General features: G+C 47.6%; 32 non-coding genes across 32 annotated transcripts; all 32 read left to right on the plus strand.

Annotated features, from left to right (window-relative positions):
• Positions 1 to 129: 129 nt before the first annotated feature.
• trnal-aag (transfer RNA leucine (anticodon AAG)) lies at positions 130 to 211 on the plus strand. Its single transcript has one exon. It is a non-coding gene; the product is annotated as a tRNA-Leu (tRNA).
• Positions 212 to 429: 218 nt separating this feature from the next.
• trnal-uag (transfer RNA leucine (anticodon UAG)) lies at positions 430 to 511 on the plus strand. Its single transcript has one exon. It is a non-coding gene; the product is annotated as a tRNA-Leu (tRNA).
• Positions 512 to 1302: 791 nt separating this feature from the next.
• On the plus strand, positions 1303 to 1384 carry trnal-aag (transfer RNA leucine (anticodon AAG)). Its single transcript has one exon. It is a non-coding gene; the product is annotated as a tRNA-Leu (tRNA).
• Positions 1385 to 1602: 218 nt separating this feature from the next.
• trnal-uag (transfer RNA leucine (anticodon UAG)) lies at positions 1603 to 1684 on the plus strand. Its single transcript has one exon. It is a non-coding gene; the product is annotated as a tRNA-Leu (tRNA).
• Positions 1685 to 2176: 492 nt separating this feature from the next.
• On the plus strand, positions 2177 to 2258 carry trnal-aag (transfer RNA leucine (anticodon AAG)). Its single transcript has one exon. It is a non-coding gene; the product is annotated as a tRNA-Leu (tRNA).
• A 218-nt stretch (positions 2259 to 2476) lies between these two features.
• Positions 2477 to 2558, plus strand: trnal-uag (transfer RNA leucine (anticodon UAG)). The gene has a single exon. It is a non-coding gene; the product is annotated as a tRNA-Leu (tRNA).
• A 492-nt stretch (positions 2559 to 3050) lies between these two features.
• On the plus strand, positions 3051 to 3132 carry trnal-aag (transfer RNA leucine (anticodon AAG)). Its single transcript has one exon. It is a non-coding gene; the product is annotated as a tRNA-Leu (tRNA).
• Positions 3133 to 3350: 218 nt separating this feature from the next.
• trnal-uag (transfer RNA leucine (anticodon UAG)) lies at positions 3351 to 3432 on the plus strand. The gene has a single exon. It is a non-coding gene; the product is annotated as a tRNA-Leu (tRNA).
• Positions 3433 to 3924: 492 nt separating this feature from the next.
• trnal-aag (transfer RNA leucine (anticodon AAG)) lies at positions 3925 to 4006 on the plus strand. Its single transcript has one exon. It is a non-coding gene; the product is annotated as a tRNA-Leu (tRNA).
• A 218-nt stretch (positions 4007 to 4224) lies between these two features.
• Positions 4225 to 4306, plus strand: trnal-uag (transfer RNA leucine (anticodon UAG)). The gene has a single exon. It is a non-coding gene; the product is annotated as a tRNA-Leu (tRNA).
• A 492-nt stretch (positions 4307 to 4798) lies between these two features.
• trnal-aag (transfer RNA leucine (anticodon AAG)) lies at positions 4799 to 4880 on the plus strand. The gene has a single exon. It is a non-coding gene; the product is annotated as a tRNA-Leu (tRNA).
• Positions 4881 to 5098: 218 nt separating this feature from the next.
• Positions 5099 to 5180, plus strand: trnal-uag (transfer RNA leucine (anticodon UAG)). The gene has a single exon. It is a non-coding gene; the product is annotated as a tRNA-Leu (tRNA).
• Positions 5181 to 5672: 492 nt separating this feature from the next.
• On the plus strand, positions 5673 to 5754 carry trnal-aag (transfer RNA leucine (anticodon AAG)). The gene has a single exon. It is a non-coding gene; the product is annotated as a tRNA-Leu (tRNA).
• Positions 5755 to 5972: 218 nt separating this feature from the next.
• trnal-uag (transfer RNA leucine (anticodon UAG)) lies at positions 5973 to 6054 on the plus strand. Its single transcript has one exon. It is a non-coding gene; the product is annotated as a tRNA-Leu (tRNA).
• A 492-nt stretch (positions 6055 to 6546) lies between these two features.
• Positions 6547 to 6628, plus strand: trnal-aag (transfer RNA leucine (anticodon AAG)). Its single transcript has one exon. It is a non-coding gene; the product is annotated as a tRNA-Leu (tRNA).
• A 218-nt stretch (positions 6629 to 6846) lies between these two features.
• On the plus strand, positions 6847 to 6928 carry trnal-uag (transfer RNA leucine (anticodon UAG)). Its single transcript has one exon. It is a non-coding gene; the product is annotated as a tRNA-Leu (tRNA).
• A 492-nt stretch (positions 6929 to 7420) lies between these two features.
• Positions 7421 to 7502, plus strand: trnal-aag (transfer RNA leucine (anticodon AAG)). The gene has a single exon. It is a non-coding gene; the product is annotated as a tRNA-Leu (tRNA).
• A 218-nt stretch (positions 7503 to 7720) lies between these two features.
• On the plus strand, positions 7721 to 7802 carry trnal-uag (transfer RNA leucine (anticodon UAG)). Its single transcript has one exon. It is a non-coding gene; the product is annotated as a tRNA-Leu (tRNA).
• Positions 7803 to 8294: 492 nt separating this feature from the next.
• Positions 8295 to 8376, plus strand: trnal-aag (transfer RNA leucine (anticodon AAG)). The gene has a single exon. It is a non-coding gene; the product is annotated as a tRNA-Leu (tRNA).
• A 218-nt stretch (positions 8377 to 8594) lies between these two features.
• On the plus strand, positions 8595 to 8676 carry trnal-uag (transfer RNA leucine (anticodon UAG)). Its single transcript has one exon. It is a non-coding gene; the product is annotated as a tRNA-Leu (tRNA).
• Positions 8677 to 9467: 791 nt separating this feature from the next.
• On the plus strand, positions 9468 to 9549 carry trnal-aag (transfer RNA leucine (anticodon AAG)). The gene has a single exon. It is a non-coding gene; the product is annotated as a tRNA-Leu (tRNA).
• Positions 9550 to 9767: 218 nt separating this feature from the next.
• trnal-uag (transfer RNA leucine (anticodon UAG)) lies at positions 9768 to 9849 on the plus strand. The gene has a single exon. It is a non-coding gene; the product is annotated as a tRNA-Leu (tRNA).
• Positions 9850 to 10340: 491 nt separating this feature from the next.
• trnal-aag (transfer RNA leucine (anticodon AAG)) lies at positions 10341 to 10422 on the plus strand. The gene has a single exon. It is a non-coding gene; the product is annotated as a tRNA-Leu (tRNA).
• Positions 10423 to 10640: 218 nt separating this feature from the next.
• trnal-uag (transfer RNA leucine (anticodon UAG)) lies at positions 10641 to 10722 on the plus strand. The gene has a single exon. It is a non-coding gene; the product is annotated as a tRNA-Leu (tRNA).
• Positions 10723 to 11214: 492 nt separating this feature from the next.
• Positions 11215 to 11296, plus strand: trnal-aag (transfer RNA leucine (anticodon AAG)). Its single transcript has one exon. It is a non-coding gene; the product is annotated as a tRNA-Leu (tRNA).
• A 216-nt stretch (positions 11297 to 11512) lies between these two features.
• trnal-aag (transfer RNA leucine (anticodon AAG)) lies at positions 11513 to 11594 on the plus strand. The gene has a single exon. It is a non-coding gene; the product is annotated as a tRNA-Leu (tRNA).
• A 218-nt stretch (positions 11595 to 11812) lies between these two features.
• trnal-uag (transfer RNA leucine (anticodon UAG)) lies at positions 11813 to 11894 on the plus strand. The gene has a single exon. It is a non-coding gene; the product is annotated as a tRNA-Leu (tRNA).
• Positions 11895 to 12386: 492 nt separating this feature from the next.
• On the plus strand, positions 12387 to 12468 carry trnal-aag (transfer RNA leucine (anticodon AAG)). Its single transcript has one exon. It is a non-coding gene; the product is annotated as a tRNA-Leu (tRNA).
• Positions 12469 to 12686: 218 nt separating this feature from the next.
• trnal-uag (transfer RNA leucine (anticodon UAG)) lies at positions 12687 to 12768 on the plus strand. The gene has a single exon. It is a non-coding gene; the product is annotated as a tRNA-Leu (tRNA).
• A 492-nt stretch (positions 12769 to 13260) lies between these two features.
• On the plus strand, positions 13261 to 13342 carry trnal-aag (transfer RNA leucine (anticodon AAG)). The gene has a single exon. It is a non-coding gene; the product is annotated as a tRNA-Leu (tRNA).
• Positions 13343 to 13559: 217 nt separating this feature from the next.
• Positions 13560 to 13641, plus strand: trnal-aag (transfer RNA leucine (anticodon AAG)). Its single transcript has one exon. It is a non-coding gene; the product is annotated as a tRNA-Leu (tRNA).
• Positions 13642 to 13859: 218 nt separating this feature from the next.
• On the plus strand, positions 13860 to 13941 carry trnal-uag (transfer RNA leucine (anticodon UAG)). The gene has a single exon. It is a non-coding gene; the product is annotated as a tRNA-Leu (tRNA).
• The last annotated feature ends 415 nt before the right edge of the window (positions 13942 to 14356 follow it).

Raw genomic sequence — 14356 nt, forward strand, 5'->3', positions numbered from 1 at the left:
ATGAGGTCTTTTAATCTGTGGAGGAGCTCCTCCAAGGCACATGGAATGTCAACTGACTGACTTGTGGCCAAGTGCGACATTAAATTAAAATAAGAAGGCGAAAATGGCCCAGGGAAGGCACTTTCGCATGGTAGCGTGGCCGAGCGGTCTAAGGCGCTGGATTAAGGCTCCAGTCTCTTTGGGGGCGTGGGTTCGAATCCCACCGCTGCCAAGGAACACTTTTGGAAGGCTCTTGTGGCTGCTATGCCTGAGCATGACGACTGGAGAAGTGACACTGCATGCTCCCAGTCTCTTCCAAAACCAGCCACTTTTGCTTTCCTGAGCCTTACTCGACAGGCTTCAGGGCCTCACAATGAAGGTCCGCACCCAACATTTTCTCCTATTCTAGAAAAATGGGCAGAAAAAGCCCCCCGAAAGAAACAGCAGTGGGGTAGTGTGGCCGAGGGGTCTAAGGCGCTGGATTTAGGCTCCAGTCTCTTCGGGGGCGTGGGTTCGAATCCCACCACTGCCAGCATTGATTTTAAAGAGGGCAATACACCTTAAGTGTGCTGCAAAACTGTGTAGCAGGAAATCTGCACCCTGTTGAATCAGGGACAACCAAAAATTACAATTGTAGTAATTTCAGTTTAAAAATGAGTTGGAATCTAATAATAACATAGTCTTTAATCATAGAAGCAGCCGATTTGACTCAAGATTGTTTGGAAAATTGACAACTACCTGATGATTTTGAGTTTAACTTCAGCACAGCTAGCTCCCATTTTGGAGTAAGGCCCAATGGCTTTGATTAGATGATTCAGGTGTGTTTGATTAGAGATGGAATTGCAATCTGCAGATAGGGAGGCCTCCAGGAGTGTAACTGCGTACCCCTGCATTTATGAGGTCTTTTAATTTGTGGAGGAGCTCCTCCAAGGCACATGGAATGTCAACTGACTGACTTGTGGCCAAGTGCGACATTAAATTAAAATAAGAAGGCGAAAATGGCCCAGGGAAGGCACTCTCGCATGGTACCGTGGCTGAGCGGTCTAAGGCGCTGGATTAAGGCTCCAGTCTCTTCGGGGGCGTGGGTTCGAATCCCACCGCTGCCAAGGAACACTTTTGGAAGGCTCTTGTGGCTGCTATGCCTGAGCATGACGACTGGAGAAGTGACACTGCATGCTCCCAGTCTCTTCCAAAACCAGCCACTTTTGCTTTCCTGAGCCTTACTCGACAGGCTTCAGGGGCCTCACAATGAAGGTCCGCACCCAACATTTTCTCCTATTCTAGAAAAATGGGTAGAAAAAGGCAGGGAAGGCACTCTCGCATGGTAGCGTGGCCGAGCGGTCTAAGGCGCTGGATTAAGGCTCCAGTCTCTTCGGGGGCGTGGGTTCGAATCCCACCGCTGCCAAGGAACACTTTTGGAAGGCTCTTGTGGCTGCTATGCCTGAGCATGACGACTGGAGAAGTGACACTGCATGCTCCCAGTCTCTTCCAAAACCAGTCACTTTTTCTTTCCTGAGCCTTACTCGACAGGCTTCAGGGCATCACAATGAAGGTCCGCACCCAACATTTTCTCCTTTTCTAGAAAAGTGGGCAGAAAAAGGCCCCCGAAAGAAACAGCAGTGGGGTAGTGTGGCCGAGGGGTCTAAGGCACTGGATTTAGGCTCCAGTCTCTTCGGGGGCGTGGGTTCGAATCCCACCACTGCCAGCATTGATTTTAAAGAGGGCAATACACCTTAAGTGTGCTGCAAAACTGTGTAGCAGGAAATCTGCACCCTGTTGAATCAGGGACAACCAAAAATTACAATTGTAGTAATTTCAGTTTAAAAATTATTTGGAATCTAATAATAACATAGTCTTTAATCATAGAAGCAGCCGATTTGACTCAAAATTTTTTGGAAAATTGACAACTACCTCACGATTTTGAGTTTAACTTCAGCACAGCTAGCTGCCATTTTGGAGTAAGGCCCAATGGCTTTGATTAGATGATTCAGGTGTGTTTGATTAGAGATGGAATTGCAATCTGCAGATAGGGAGGCCTCCAGGAGTGTAACTGCGTACCCCTGCATTTATGAGGTCTTTTAATCTGTGGAGGAGCTCCTCCAAGGCACATGGAATGTCAACTGACTGACTTGTGGCCAAGTGCGACATTAAATTAAAATAAGAAGGCGAAAATGGCCCAGGGAAGGCACTTTCGCATGGTAGCGTGGCCGAGCGGTCTAAGGCGCTGGATTAAGGCTCCAGTCTCTTTGGGGGCGTGGGTTCGAATCCCACCGCTGCCAAGGAACACTTTTGGAAGGCTCTTGTGGCTGCTATGCCTGAGCATGACGACTGGAGAAGTGACACTGCATGCTCCCAGTCTCTTCCAAAACCAGCCACTTTTGCTTTCCTGAGCCTTACTCGACAGGCTTCAGGGCCTCACAATGAAGGTCCGCACCCAACATTTTCTCCTATTCTAGAAAAATGGGCAGAAAAAGCCCCCCGAAAGAAACAGCAGTGGGGTAGTGTGGCCGAGGGGTCTAAGGCGCTGGATTTAGGCTCCAGTCTCTTCGGGGGCGTGGGTTCGAATCCCACCACTGCCAGCATTGATTTTAAAGAGGGCAATACACCTTAAGTGTGCTGCAAAACTGTGTAGCAGGAAATCTGCACCCTGTTGAATCAGGGACAACCAAAAATTACAATTGTAGTAATTTCAGTTTAAAAATGAGTTGGAATCTAATAATAACATAGTCTTTAATCATAGAAGCAGCCGATTTGACTCAAGATTTTTTGGAAAATTGACAACTACCTGATGATTTTGAGTTTAACTTCAGCACAGCTAGCTCCCATTTTGGAGTAAGGCCCAATGGCTTTGATTAGATGATTCAGGTGTGTTTGATTAGAGATGGAATTGCAATCTGCAGATAGGGAGGCCTCCAGGAGTGTAACTGCGTACCCCTGCATTTATGAGGTCTTTTAATCTGTGGAGGAGCTCCTCCAAGGCACATGGAATGTCAACTGACTGACTTGTGGCCAAGTGCGACATTAAATTAAAATAAGAAGGCGAAAATGGCCCAGGGAAGACACTCTCGCATGGTAGCGTGGCCGAGCGGTCTAAGGCGCTGGATTAAGGCTCCAGTCTCTTCGGGGGCGTGGGTTCGAATCCCACCGCTGCCAAGGAACACTTTTGGAAGGCTCTTGTGGCTGCTATGCCTGAGCATGACGACTGGAGAAGTGACACTGCATGCTCCCAGTCTCTTCCAAAACCAGCCACTTTTGCTTTCCTGAGCCTTACTCGACAGGCTTCAGGGCCTCACAATGAAGGTCCGCACCCAACATTTTCTCCTATTCTAGAAAAATGGGCAGAAAAAGGCCCCCGAAAGAAACAGCAGTGGGGTAGTGTGGCCGAGGGGTCTAAGGCGCTGGATTTAGGCTCCAGTCTCTTCGGGGGCGTGGGTTTGAATCCCACCACTGCCAGCATTGATTTTAAAGAGGGCAAAACACCTTAAGTGTGCTGCAAAACTGTGTAGCAGGAAATCTGCACCCTGTTGAATCAGGGACAACCAAAAATTACAATTGTAGTAATTTCAGTTTAAAAATTATTTGGAATCTAATAATAACATAGTCTTTAATCATAGAAGCAGCCGATTTGACTCAAAATTTTTTGGAAAATTGACAACTACCTCACGATTTTGAGTTTAACTTCAGCACAGCTAGCTGCCATTTTGGAGTAAGGCCCAATGGCTTTGATTAGATGATTCAGGTGTGTTTGATTAGAGATGGAATTGCAATCTGCAGATAGGGAGGCCTCCAGGAGTGTAACTGCGTACCCCTGCATTTATGAGGTCTTTTAATCTGTGGAGGAGCTCCTCCAAGGCACATGGAATGTCAACTGACTGACTTGTGGCCAAGTGCGACATTAAATTAAAATAAGAAGGCGAAAATGGCCCAGGGAAGGCACTTTCGCATGGTAGCGTGGCCGAGCGGTCTAAGGCGCTGGATTAAGGCTCCAGTCTCTTTGGGGGCGTGGGTTCGAATCCCACCGCTGCCAAGGAACACTTTTGGAAGGCTCTTGTGGCTGCTATGCCTGAGCATGACGACTGGAGAAGTGACACTGCATGCTCCCAGTCTCTTCCAAAACCAGCCACTTTTGCTTTCCTGAGCCTTACTCGACAGGCTTCAGGGCCTCACAATGAAGGTCCGCACCCAACATTTTCTCCTATTCTAGAAAAATGGGCAGAAAAAGCCCCCCGAAAGAAACAGCAGTGGGGTAGTGTGGCCGAGGGGTCTAAGGCGCTGGATTTAGGCTCCAGTCTCTTCGGGGGCGTGGGTTCGAATCCCACCACTGCCAGCATTGATTTTAAAGAGGGCAATACACCTTAAGTGTGCTGCAAAACTGTGTAGCAGGAAATCTGCACCCTGTTGAATCAGGGACAACCAAAAATTACAATTGTAGTAATTTCAGTTTAAAAATGAGTTGGAATCTAATAATAACATAGTCTTTAATCATAGAAGCAGCCGATTTGACTCAAGATTTTTTGGAAAATTGACAACTACCTGATGATTTTGAGTTTAACTTCAGCACAGCTAGCTCCCATTTTGGAGTAAGGCCCAATGGCTTTGATTAGATGATTCAGGTGTGTTTGATTAGAGATGGAATTGCAATCTGCAGATAGGGAGGCCTCCAGGAGTGTAACTGCGTACCCCTGCATTTATGAGGTCTTTTAATCTGTGGAGGAGCTCCTCCAAGGCACATGGAATGTCAACTGACTGACTTGTGGCCAAGTGCGACATTAAATTAAAATAAGAAGGCGAAAATGGCCCAGGGAAGACACTCTCGCATGGTAGCGTGGCCGAGCGGTCTAAGGCGCTGGATTAAGGCTCCAGTCTCTTCGGGGGCGTGGGTTCGAATCCCACCGCTGCCAAGGAACACTTTTGGAAGGCTCTTGTGGCTGCTATGCCTGAGCATGACGACTGGAGAAGTGACACTGCATGCTCCCAGTCTCTTCCAAAACCAGCCACTTTTGCTTTCCTGAGCCTTACTCGACAGGCTTCAGGGCCTCACAATGAAGGTCCGCACCCAACATTTTCTCCTATTCTAGAAAAATGGGCAGAAAAAGGCCCCCGAAAGAAACAGCAGTGGGGTAGTGTGGCCGAGGGGTCTAAGGCGCTGGATTTAGGCTCCAGTCTCTTCGGGGGCGTGGGTTTGAATCCCACCACTGCCAGCATTGATTTTAAAGAGGGCAAAACACCTTAAGTGTGCTGCAAAACTGTGTAGCAGGAAATCTGCACCCTGTTGAATCAGGGACAACCAAAAATTACAATTGTAGTAATTTCAGTTTTAAAATTATTTGGAATCTAATAATAACATAGTCTTTAATCATAGAAGCAGCCGATTTGACTCAAAATTTTTTGGAAAATTGACAACTACCTCACGATTTTGAGTTTAACTTCAGCACAGCTAGCTGCCATTTTGGAGTAAGGCCCAATGGCTTTGATTAGATGATTCAGGTGTGTTTGATTAGAGATGGAATTGCAATCTGCAGATAGGGAGGCCTCCAGGAGTGTAACTGCGTACCCCTGCATTTATGAGGTCTTTTAATCTGTGGAGGAGCTCCTCCAAGGCACATGGAATGTCAACTGACTGACTTGTGGCCAAGTGCGACATTAAATTAAAATAAGAAGGCGAAAATGGCCCAGGGAAGGCACTTTCGCATGGTAGCGTGGCCGAGCGGTCTAAGGCGCTGGATTAAGGCTCCAGTCTCTTTGGGGGCGTGGGTTCGAATCCCACCGCTGCCAAGGAACACTTTTGGAAGGCTCTTGTGGCTGCTATGCCTGAGCATGACGACTGGAGAAGTGACACTGCATGCTCCCAGTCTCTTCCAAAACCAGCCACTTTTGCTTTCCTGAGCCTTACTCGACAGGCTTCAGGGCCTCACAATGAAGGTCCGCACCCAACATTTTCTCCTATTCTAGAAAAATGGGCAGAAAAAGCCCCCCGAAAGAAACAGCAGTGGGGTAGTGTGGCCGAGGGGTCTAAGGCGCTGGATTTAGGCTCCAGTCTCTTCGGGGGCGTGGGTTCGAATCCCACCACTGCCAGCATTGATTTTAAAGAGGGCAATACACCTTAAGTGTGCTGCAAAACTGTGTAGCAGGAAATCTGCACCCTGTTGAATCAGGGACAACCAAAAATTACAATTGTAGTAATTTCAGTTTAAAAATGAGTTGGAATCTAATAATAACATAGTCTTTAATCATAGAAGCAGCCGATTTGACTCAAGATTTTTTGGAAAATTGACAACTACCTGATGATTTTGAGTTTAACTTCAGCACAGCTAGCTCCCATTTTGGAGTAAGGCCCAATGGCTTTGATTAGATGATTCAGGTGTGTTTGATTAGAGATGGAATTGCAATCTGCAGATAGGGAGGCCTCCAGGAGTGTAACTGCGTACCCCTGCATTTATGAGGTCTTTTAATCTGTGGAGGAGCTCCTCCAAGGCACATGGAATGTCAACTGACTGACTTGTGGCCAAGTGCGACATTAAATTAAAATAAGAAGGCGAAAATGGCCCAGGGAAGACACTCTCGCATGGTAGCGTGGCCGAGCGGTCTAAGGCGCTGGATTAAGGCTCCAGTCTCTTCGGGGGCGTGGGTTCGAATCCCACCGCTGCCAAGGAACACTTTTGGAAGGCTCTTGTGGCTGCTATGCCTGAGCATGACGACTGGAGAAGTGACACTGCATGCTCCCAGTCTCTTCCAAAACCAGCCACTTTTGCTTTCCTGAGCCTTACTCGACAGGCTTCAGGGCCTCACAATGAAGGTCCGCACCCAACATTTTCTCCTATTCTAGAAAAATGGGCAGAAAAAGGCCCCCGAAAGAAACAGCAGTGGGGTAGTGTGGCCGAGGGGTCTAAGGCGCTGGATTTAGGCTCCAGTCTCTTCGGGGGCGTGGGTTTGAATCCCACCACTGCCAGCATTGATTTTAAAGAGGGCAAAACACCTTAAGTGTGCTGCAAAACTGTGTAGCAGGAAATCTGCACCCTGTTGAATCAGGGACAACCAAAAATTACAATTGTAGTAATTTCAGTTTAAAAATTATTTGGAATCTAATAATAACATAGTCTTTAATCATAGAAGCAGCCAATTTGACTCAAAATTTTTTGGAAAATTGACAACTACCTCACGATTTTGAGTTTAACTTCAGCACAGCTAGCTGCCATTTTGGAGTAAGGCCCAATGGCTTTGATTAGATGATTCAGGTGTGTTTGATTAGAGATGGAATTGCAATCTGCAGATAGGGAGGCCTCCAGGAGTGTAACTGCGTACCCCTGCATTTATGAGGTCTTTTAATCTGTGGAGGAGCTCCTCCAAGGCACATGGAATGTCAACTGACTGACTTGTGGCCAAGTGCGACATTAAATTAAAATAAGAAGGCGAAAATGGCCCAGGGAAGGCACTTTCGCATGGTAGCGTGGCCGAGCGGTCTAAGGCGCTGGATTAAGGCTCCAGTCTCTTTGGGGGCGTGGGTTCGAATCCCACCGCTGCCAAGGAACACTTTTGGAAGGCTCTTGTGGCTGCTATGCCTGAGCATGACGACTGGAGAAGTGACACTGCATGCTCCCAGTCTCTTCCAAAACCAGCCACTTTTGCTTTCCTGAGCCTTACTCGACAGGCTTCAGGGCCTCACAATGAAGGTCCGCACCCAACATTTTCTCCTATTCTAGAAAAATGGGCAGAAAAAGCCCCCCGAAAGAAACAGCAGTGGGGTAGTGTGGCCGAGGGGTCTAAGGCGCTGGATTTAGGCTCCAGTCTCTTCGGGGGCGTGGGTTCGAATCCCACCACTGCCAGCATTGATTTTAAAGAGGGCAATACACCTTAAGTGTGCTGCAAAACTGTGTAGCAGGAAATCTGCACCCTGTTGAATCAGGGACAACCAAAAATTACAATTGTAGTAATTTCAGTTTAAAAATGAGTTGGAATCTAATAATAACATAGTCTTTAATCATAGAAGCAGCCGATTTGACTCAAGATTTTTTGGAAAATTGACAACTACCTGATGATTTTGAGTTTAACTTCAGCACAGCTAGCTCCCATTTTGGAGTAAGGCCCAATGGCTTTGATTAGATGATTCAGGTGTGTTTGATTAGAGATGGAATTGCAATCTGCAGATAGGGAGGCCTCCAGGAGTGTAACTGCGTACCCCTGCATTTATGAGGTCTTTTAATCTGTGGAGGAGCTCCTCCAAGGCACATGGAATGTCAACTGACTGACTTGTGGCCAAGTGCGACATTAAATTAAAATAAGAAGGCGAAAATGGCCCAGGGAAGACACTCTCGCATGGTAGCGTGGCCGAGCGGTCTAAGGCGCTGGATTAAGGCTCCAGTCTCTTCGGGGGCGTGGGTTCGAATCCCACCGCTGCCAAGGAACACTTCTGGAAGGCTCTTGTGGCTGCTATGCCTGAGCATGACGACTGGAGAAGTGACACTGCATGCTCCCAGTCTCTTCCAAAACCAGCCACGTTTGCTTTCCTGAGCCTTACTCGACAGGCTTCAGGGCCTCACAATGAAGGTCCGCACCCAACATTTTCTCCTATTCTAGAAAAATGGGCAGAAAAAGGCCCCCGAAAGAAACAGCAGTGGGGTAGTGTGGCCGAGGGGTCTAAGGCGCTGGATTTAGGCTCCAGTCTCTTCGGGGGCGTGGGTTTGAATCCCACCACTGCCAGCATTGGTTTTAAAGAGGGCAATACACCTTAAGTGTGCTGCAAAACTGTGTAGCAGGAAATCTGCACCCTGTTGAATCAGGGACAACCAAAAATTACAATTGTAGTAATTTCAGTTTAAAAATGAGTTGGAATCTAATAATAACATAGTCTTTAATCATAGAAGCAGCCGATTTGATTTAAGATTTTTTGGAAAATTGACAACTACCTCACGATTTTGAGTTTAACTTCAGCACAGCTAGCTGCCATTTTGGAGTAAGGCCCAATGGCTTTGATTAGATAATTCAGGTGTGTTTGATTAGAGATGGAATTGCAATCTGCAGATAGGGAGGCCTCCAGGAGTGTAACTGCGTACCCCTGCATTTATGAGGTCTTTTAATTTGTGGAGGAGCTCCTCCAAGGCACATGGAATGTCAACTGACTGACTTGTGGCCAAGTGCGACATTAAATTAAAATAAGAAGGCGAAAATGGCCCAGGGAAGGCACTCTCGCATGGTACCGTGGCTGAGCGGTCTAAGGCGCTGGATTAAGGCTCCAGTCTCTTCGGGGGCGTGGGTTCGAATCCCACCGCTGCCAAGGAACACTTTTGGAAGGCTCTTGTGGCTGCTATGCCTGAGCATGACGACTGGAGAAGTGACACTGCATGCTCCCAGTCTCTTCCAAAACCAGCCACTTTTGCTTTCCTGAGCCTTACTCGACAGGCTTCAGGGGCCTCACAATGAAGGTCCGCACCCAACATTTTCTCCTATTCTAGAAAAATGGGTAGAAAAAGGCAGGGAAGGCACTCTCGCATGGTAGCGTGGCCGAGCGGTCTAAGGCGCTGGATTAAGGCTCCAGTCTCTTCGGGGGCGTGGGTTCGAATCCCACCGCTGCCAAGGAACACTTTTGGAAGGCTCTTGTGGCTGCTATGCCTGAGCATGACGACTGGAGAAGTGACACTGCATGCTCCCAGTCTCTTCCAAAACCAGCCACTTTTGCTTTCCTGAGCCTTACTTGACAGGCTTCAGGGCCTCACAATGAAGGTCCGCACCTAACATTTTCTCCTATTCTAGAAAAATGGGCAGAAAAAGGCCCCCGAAAGAAACAGCAGTGGGGTAGTGTGGCCGAGGGGTCTAAGGCGCTGGATTTAGGCTTCAGTCTCTTCGGGGGCGTGGGTTTGAATCCCACCACTGCCAGCATTGATTTTAAAGAGGGCAATACACCTTAAGTGTGCTGCAAAACTGTGTAGCAGGAAATCTGCACCCTGTTGAATCAGGGACAACCAAAAATTACAATTGTAGTAATTTCAGTTTAAAAATGAGTTGGAATCTAATAATAACATAGTCTTTAATCATAGAAGCAGCCGATTTGACTCAAGATTTTTTGGAAAATTGACAACTACCTGACGATTTTGAGTTTAACTTCAGCACAGCTAGCTCCCATTTTGGAGTAAGGCCCAATGGCTTTGATTAGATGATTCAGGTGTGTTTGATTAGAGATGGAATTGCAATCTGCAGATAGGGAGGCCTCCAGGAGTGTAACTGCGTACCCCTGCATTTATGAGGTCTTTTAATCTGTGGAGGAGCTCCTCCAAGGCACATGGAATGTCAACTGACTGACTTGTGGCCAAGTGCGACATTAAATTAAAATAAGAAGGTGAAAATGGCCCAGGGAAGGCACTCTGCATGGTAGCGTGGCCGAGCGGTCTAAGGCGCTGGATTAAGGCTCCAGTCTCTTCGGGGGCGTGGGTTCGAATCCCACCGCTGCCAAGGAACACTTTTGGAAGGCTCTTGTGGCTGCTATGCCTGAGCAAGACGACTGGAGAAGTGACACTGCATGCTCCCAGTCTCTTCCAAAACCAGCCACTTTTGCTTTCCTGAGCCTTACTCGACAGGCTTCAGGGCATCACAATGAAGGTCCGCACCCAACATTTTCTCCTTTTCTAGAAAAATGGGCAGAAAAAGGCCCCCGAAAGAAACAGCAGTGGGGTAGTGTGGCCGAGGGGTCTAAGGCGCTGGATTTAGGCTCCAGTCTCTTCGGGGGCGTGGGTTCGAATCCCACCACTGCCAGCATTGATTTTAAAGAGGGCAATACACCTTAAGTGTGCTGCAAAACTGTGTAGCAGGAAATCTGCACCCTGTTGAATCAGGGACAACCAAAAATTACAATTGTAGTAATTTCAGTTTAAAAATGATTTGGAATCTAATAATAACATAGTCTTTAATCATAGAAGCAGCCGATTTGACTCAAAATTTTTTGGAAAATTGACAACTACCTCACGATTTTGAGTTTAACTTCAGCACAGCTAGCTGCCATTTTGGAGTAAGGCCCAATGGCTTTGATTAGATGATTCAGGTGTGTTTGATTAGAGATGGAATTGCAATCTGCAGATAGGGAGGCCTCCAGGAGTGTAACTGCGTACCCCTGCATTTATGAGGTCTTTTAATCTGTGGAGGAGCTCCTCCAAGGCACATGGAATGTCAACTGACTGACTTGTGGCCAAGTGCGACATTAAATTAAAATAAGAAGGCGAAAATGGCCCAGGGAAGGCACTCTCGCATGGTAGCGTGGCCGAGCGGTCTAAGGCGCTGGATTAAGGCTCCAGTCTCTTCGGGGGCGTGGGTTCGAATCCCACCGCTGCCAAGGAACACTTTTGGAAGGCTCTTGTGGCTGCTATGCCTGAGCATGACGACTGGAGAAGTGACACTGCATGCTCCCAGTCTCTTCCAAAACCAGCCACTTTTGCTTTCCTGAGCCTTACTCGACAGGCTTCAGGGCCTCACAATGAAGGTCCGCACCCAACATTTTCTCCTATTCTAGAAAAATGGGTAGAAAAAGGCAGGGAAGGCACTCTCGCATGGTAGCGTGGCCGAGCGGTCTAAGGCGCTGGATTAAGGCTCCAGTCTCTTCGGGGGCGTGGGTTCGAATCCCACCGCTGCCAAGGAACACTTTTGGAAGGCTCTTGTGGCTGCTATGCCTGAGCATGACGACTGGAGAAGTGACACTGCATGCTCCCAGTCTCTTCCAAAACCAGCCACTTTTGCTTTCCTGAGCCTTACTTGACAGGCTTCAGGGCCTCACAATGAAGGTCCGCACCTAACATTTTCTCCTTTTCTAGAAAAATGGGCAGAAAAAGGCCCCCGAAAGAAACAGCAGTGGGGTAGTGTGGCCGAGGGGTCTAAGGCGCTGGATTTAGGCTTCAGTCTCTTCGGGGGCGTGGGTTCGAATCCCACCACTGCCAGCATTGATTTTAAAGAGGGCAATACACCTTAAGTGTGCTGCAAAACTGTGTAGCAGGAAATCTGCACCCTGTTGAATCAAGGACAACCAAAAATTACAATTGTAGTAATTTCAGTTTAAAAATGAGTTGGAATCTAATAATAACATAGTCTTTAATCATAGAAGCAGCCGATTTGACTCAAGATTTTTTGGAAAATTGACAACTACCTGATGATTTTGAGTTTAACTTCAGCACAGCTAGCTCCCATTTTGGAGTAAGGCCCAATGGCTTTGATTAGATGATTCAGGTGTGTTTGATTAGAGATGGAATTGCAATCTGCAGATAGGGAGGCCTCCAGGAGTGTAACTGCGTACCCCTGCATTTATGAGGTCTTTTAATCTGTGGAGGAGCTCCTCCAAGGCACATGGAATGTCAACTGACTGACTTGTGGCCAAGTGCGACATTAAATTAAAATAAGAAGGCGAAAATGGCCCAGGGAAGACACTCTCGCATGGTAGCGTGGCCGAGCGGTCTAAGGCGCTGGATTAAGGCTCCAGTCTCTTCGGGGGCGTGGGTTCGAATCCCACCGCTGCCAAGGAACACTTTTGGAAGGCTCTTGTGGCTGCTATGCCTGAGCATGACGACTGGAGAAGTGACACTGCATGCTCCCAGTCTCTTCCAAAACCAGCCACGTTTGCTTTCCTGAGCCTTACTCGACAGGCTTCAGGGCCTCACAATGAAGGTCCGCACCCAACATTTTCTCCTATTCTAGAAAAATGGGCAGAAAAAGGCCCCCGAAAGAAACAGCAGTGGGGTAGTGTGGCCGAGGGGTCTAAGGCGCTGGATTTAGGCTCCAGTCTCTTCGGGGGCGTGGGTTTGAATCCCACCACTGCCAGCATTGGTTTTAAAGAGGGCAATACACCTTAAGTGTGCTGCAAAACTGTGTAGCAGGAAATCTGCACCCTGTTGAATCAGGGACAACCAAAAATTACAATTGTAGTAATTTCAGTTTAAAAATGAGTTGGAATCTAATAATAACATAGTCTTTAATCATAGAAGCAGCCGATTTGACTCAAGATTTTTTGGAAAATTGACAACTACCTCACGATTTTGAGTTTAACTTCAGCACAGCTAGCTGCCATTTTGGAGTAAGGCCCAATGGCTTTGATTAGATAATTCAGGTGTGTTTGATTAGAGATGGAATTGCAATCTGCAGATAGGGAGGCCTCCAGGAGTGTAACTGCGTACCCCTGCATTTATGAGGTCTTTTAATTTGTGGAGGAGCTCCTCCAAGGCACATGGAATGTCAACTGACTGACTTGTGGCCAAGTGCGACATTAAATTAAAATAAGAAGGCGAAAATGGCCCAGGGAAGGCACTCTCGCATGGTAGCGTGGCTGAGCGGTCTAAGGCGCTGGATTAAGGCTCCAGTCTCTTCGGGGGCGTGGGTTCGAATCCCACCGCTGCCAAGGAACACTTTTGGAAGGCTCTTGTGGCTGCTATGCCTGAGCATGACGACTGGAGAAGTGACACTGCATGCTCCCAGTCTCTTCCAAAACCAGCCACTTTTGCTTTCCTGAGCCTTACTCGACAGGCTTCAGGGGCCTCACAATGAAGGTCCGCACCCAACATTTTCTCCTATTCTAGAAAAATGGGTAGAAAAAGGCAGGGAAGGCACTCTCGCATGGTAGCGTGGCCGAGCGGTCTAAGGCGCTGGATTAAGGCTCCAGTCTCTTCGGGGGCGTGGGTTCGAATCCCACCGCTGCCAAGGAACACTTTTGGAAGGCTCTTGTGGCTGCTATGCCTGAGCAAGACGACTGGAGAAGTGACACTGCATGCTCCCAGTCTCTTCCAAAACCAGCCACTTTTGCTTTCCTGAGCCTTACTTGACAGGCTTCAGGGCCTCACAATGAAGGTCCGCACCTAACATTTTCTCCTATTCTAGAAAAATGGGCAGAAAAAGGCCCCCGAAAGAAACAGCAGTGGGGTAGTGTGGCCGAGGGGTCTAAGGCGCTGGATTTAGGCTTCAGTCTCTTCGGGGGCGTGGGTTTGAATCCCACCACTGCCAGCATTGATTTTAAAGAGGGCAATACACCTTAAGTGTGCTGCAAAACTGTGTAGCAGGAAATCTGCACCCTGTTGAATCAGGGACAACCAAAAATTACAATTGTAGTAATTTCAGTTTAAAAATGAGTTGGAATCTAATAATAACATAGTCTTTAATCATAGAAGCAGCCGATTTGACTCAAGATTTTTTGGAAAATTGACAACTACCTGACGATTTTGAGTTTAACTTCAGCACAGCTAGCTCCCATTTTGGAGTAAGGCCCAATGGCTTTGATTAGATGATTCAGGTGTGTTTGATTAGAGATGGAATTGCAATCTGCAGATAGGGAGGCCTCCAGGAGTGTAACTGCGTACCCCTGCATTTATGAGGTCTTTTAATCTGTGGAGGAGCTCCTCCAAGGCACATGGAATGTCAA

This window comes from Pseudorasbora parva, chromosome 21, assembly GCF_024679245.1.
Source record: "Pseudorasbora parva isolate DD20220531a chromosome 21, ASM2467924v1, whole genome shotgun sequence".
Lineage (NCBI taxonomy): Eukaryota > Metazoa > Chordata > Actinopteri > Cypriniformes > Gobionidae > Pseudorasbora > Pseudorasbora parva.